The sequence below is a fragment of the Mycetomoellerius zeteki genome, unplaced genomic scaffold (genome assembly GCF_001594055.1).
Source record: "Mycetomoellerius zeteki isolate Tzet28-1 unplaced genomic scaffold, Tzet1.0 scaffold174, whole genome shotgun sequence".
NCBI lineage: Eukaryota > Metazoa > Arthropoda > Insecta > Hymenoptera > Formicidae > Mycetomoellerius > Mycetomoellerius zeteki.
The window spans coordinates 252,864-257,720 of NW_017256696.1; positions in this window are offsets into that span (position 1 = coordinate 252,864).

The window sequence follows — 4,857 nt, forward strand, 5'->3', positions numbered from 1 at the left end:
ATCCATCGTGTATAAAGATATATGTGATAAAAATAGTGAGTTATGTAAACATAAAAATATTTATTGAAAACAAGATTTTTATTTTTAGAGGCGCAAGATATATATGACAAAGTTTAATATTTATCGTTCTTCATAAATAAACAGTAAAGCTACACAAAGTTGAATCCGCGCGATAATAATATATCGCATGTGCGCCGTGATTTTTATTAACGTTACGTGATACTTTTACATTCAGCAAGAACCGCATATAAAAAGTATTTCATTAACGACTGCAAAAACTCATTCGCATGCATATGCACGCGCATTAATTTTGATAGCGTAATATTTACGACACGTATAAAAAAAAGGAACGATACTCAAGGGACATGATAACGAAGTTGCAATTTATTACGAAGCAATAGTGGGCGCTGTCGTAAAAGTTCGTAGATTAATGCAACACATATAAATCGATGTACTTTCTGCATATCTTAATCTGGATATCATCGTATATTTTTGTGTTTTATGAGCGGTCGATTCTGACTGCTCTTTCGATATCTTCTGGATTATTAAAGAGATGCCGGTGCGACTTGATCGATGTCGATAGTATGACTTGTTAATTCCAAATTAAAAATATCGATAATGGCGAAATCTTTAATTCAGTTTCTTACCTTATCGTTCAAGCTCACTCAAATGCGTACATCTATCCTTATTTAATATTCTCGTCATCTCTTACCAGATCGAGCACCTACTGCTAAATACAATTATCGTTCTGTTTATTATTCTGCACATATATTTTAGGTGTACCTAAATGAAATGTGCATGAAAGCATTTCAATTTAAACTCCTTTTTTTATAGGCTTGTAATCTTATTTTTATCAATACTGTGTTGCTCTTTCGTGTACCTACACTGTTAAATCTGTAATGTCAGATTTAATCTAATTTAAGTCGCCACTGCTCCTACTAAATATATTATTTTATAATAAAGCAACGGAGTTAAATAGTTCAAATTGGATTAAATTTGACATTATATAATTTAGTTAATTTCGTTGTTCTAAAATAACGACATATTGAGTAGAAGCAGTTAAACTAGATTAGCAACTTAAATTAGATTAAATTTGACATTATAAATTTAATAATATAATTCGCATAGTGGCATTGAATATTTTGCACATACGATTTATAGAATTTTTATACTAATCAAACATTGTCGTGAGTTGACACTTGTACCTAAGATCGATGTAGATATAAGTAATATTAAATGTAATTTGGTATATTTTTTCATTCTTAGCATAAAATTGATAGTTCTCACTATTCCTCAACATGTATTAACTTTAATTGTATACAAGATTTTTACGATTCTGTAAAGCCAATTCGAAGATAAACCGAGCGAAATGTAAATATCGGTAATTCGCTTTCCAGTATCCCCTTAATGAATGATGTACTTCTTGTGGCATGTACATCATTTGTATTAATTGAAATCGACAAATGATGGTTGGTAAGATCTGAATAATTTTTTATAAAGAATTTTATTTGACTTTTTAGATTCTAGTAAAGAATTATTGTGACTGAACAATGAATTGCAATATGTCGTCTATCACGCGTTAATGTACCTATACTTCAATGAAAATTATAAGAAGCATGAAACGGTTATTTCGCGATTTCGAGCAAGAAATTGACGTATATAACTGCATTTTCGAGTTTACTTTCATCACACTATTGCAATTACGTCTTTGTCAATTACCGTACACAAGACTGCATTTAATTATAATAAAGACACGTCAACGTGCGGTTTGACAAAAAAATAATCGTTCATCCCGCGTTTGCGTCGCGCAAGTCCCGCGTTTGAAGCCGTAAATACGACGAAAAATGAACTTTTATTATTTCCAGAATGATTTCTGACGCGCAAACATGAGTGCGTTTTGTGACGCGTGAAATCCAGTTAGTAAAAAATATTTTAAACGTGTTTTAAATAGTTTAAAACATGCTAAATTGATGTTTTTAATATGTTTTAAATATGTTTTTTTATAGTACTGTTTAAAACATATTTGAAGCATTAAAAACATATTTAAAAAGAAACACAGTATCTTTTATTCTTTAAAAAGAACATTTGTTTTTACCAACTCTGGTGAAATCGTACTGAGAGAAAGATTATGTTTGATATTTGTGACTGCACTTTTATAACATTAACAATAACAATTATATTTGAAGTTCTATCAAAAAATATAAAATTAACACCGAAAATGATGATAAATTATAAAGTTATGATAATTGCAATTTTTAAAAAATTCCGTTTTGTAGAAGCATTACCTTGTACACATTTTATAACGTAATCATATTCTTGTCTATATAATTTTTTAATTTAATAATGTATCGACATTTTTATATTATGAATATATTTTTTATTTACAACGTATAGAGAGAACGATTTTGATGAAGTATCTAAAAATTTAGCTAGTTACAGATCTGAAAATAATTTTGTTAGACTATATCAAAATAATTATGTCGGATGCTTAAACTGATTTGAATGTTCTATACAATAATTTTGATCTAACAAAATTATTTTCAAAACTGTATCTAGTTAAATTTTTAGATGCGTCAACAAAATTGTTCTTTCCATGTATGTTTATACACATGTCGCTGCTACAATCAGTCATCTTAAAGCAATAAGTTACGCCAATATATCTTTTATTCTATATATTCTTATCATAATTAAATAATCTAAATAAAATTTACACTTCGATTACACCCACCGATGACGGTATCTCCGATTGTCTCGGCCCACGCGAATTTCTTTCCTTTTTCCTACAAAACACAGATATCGGCGTGAAAGTTCAGCGATCCCATCCGTGGGTTCCTTTTCGAGCTGCGAACGCTCTGTGGATAGACTTACGGCACTTCGCGTGAATAACGTTTAGGCGTTATCGCGCGCGTTATCTTCGCACCTGATGGATAACCGGTGCTTTGTACAACGAACCGTCATCGATAAATTTTCTAAACATCGTAGTGGCCCCCGCGGCACATGAGGGGCGAGAGATAATACCCGACGATTAATCGATCCAAGCGCGCGGCCGCCCGCGCTAATCTACGCGCCGCGTGTACGCGGGCCCGGAAACTTAATTGAAAACACATAAAGCTTAACGAGTTCCGCAACGCGGGTGGCATGTCCACCCACCTTCCATCCTGTGCACGCGCACGCGAGCACTCGCGCATATTTCCGTGCGGCTAACCTTAATGCGCCCACCCGCTGGATTATACGACGCGTAATAATGGATGTTGCCGGGCGAATCGTGGAGTAAACGGGAACCGCCAATCGTTCACTCGTGAATGACACAGATGTGTTCGAAATCGTCTTTCTACTTCTTTAAAAAGCCTTTTAGTGATCGCTTGAGTTGAATGCGATGTTGACATTTGGTGACATAAATGTTGTTCTATCTTTGTTACTCTCTGAATGTCAAGAAAGATAGAATATGATGTTCGTGTCGACTTGTGTCAATAAATGGGTAACACCCATTGTTAACCTTCCGGAACTGATTATTTACTGAAAGCTGACTGTATAAAACCCATTTAATTTATGTTAATAAAAAGCATTAATTAATTTAAGAAACCAAAATGACGTAATTTGTATAAAAAAGAATGAATTCTAAGTATATTTTAATAAGAATAATCAAAATTTGCAAATGTAATATAAAAGAATTAAACTTATCATTTTTACAAAGAAATTTATGGTTGAGTGGATCCAATAAACTCACCGTCGGCTTTAGACGATTAAATCTCTCTCGATCATTCAATCACATGCAATATTCTCTAATTTTTATATATAATTATTTTGATTGTTGCTATGCTACTTCATGGAGAGAACGCTTTTGTTGAAAGATTCAAATTTTTGCTGAATTCAAATATGAAAACATTTTTATTGGAGCATCAAAATAATTTTGTTAGAACCTCAAACTAATTGTTTTAGAATATTAATTTTTTTTGTTCATCATTTTTTAGTTTTCAACATTATTTGGATGGTCTAACATTATTTTCAGATCTGTGCATCCAGCAAAATTTTAGATCTTTCAAAAGCTCTTTTCATGTATTAACACTTTCATCCCTATTATATTCCTACGTTATATCCATTACGTTAATATTTATCTAAACACGCATAAGCTTCTTGGCACAAGTCACCATCACGGATTAGTATTATGACGTGATTCAAAAGTCGCAAAACTTAAATCGCATCGTTGCAAACGCAGGATCCTACAACGAGTGACTATCTTTGGCTCCGGGTCACGAGGCAAGCGCTTTATCTTCAACGCCCGCGCACCGCGTCTAACGCGAGATCGATTCTCTCAGCCGATTCAGGCAACCCCCTCTTTTTCTTGGCGGATTAGCGGGGTTCTTTTATTCGCCACTGGACACGCGAAGCGCTATAAACCTCCGCGAACTCCTACTTATCTCTCTCAATCAAACCCCCGACTTCGCGCGGCGATCTTTAGCAGCGAGGCATTAACGTCGGACGATTATCCCTCAATTTGGCGGATTCTAAAAAATCTACGGTGCAAACTCTACTCATAAATCGACGGATTAACCCCGGCGTTTAACATTATCAATTACCCCCCTTGATGTTCCCTTACGCGCATGAGAGAGAGAGAGAAAACTTCGAATACCTATGCGCGAAGAAAAAAGAAAAAAGAAGTGAAAAAATCAAGAGTAAAGACCTCGCGAGAGTGGGAGCGAGTTCCTAGAGGGAAGATGAAGGTGAAACGGACAGAAAGGCAAAACATGCTAAGACCACGTATTACTGTTAATGCTTAGGATTAACCCTATCGCTAGCGTGGGCGAGGCGATGATATAGCGAACGCGAGAGGGATGGTCTCACCGTTGCAGCGTTAGT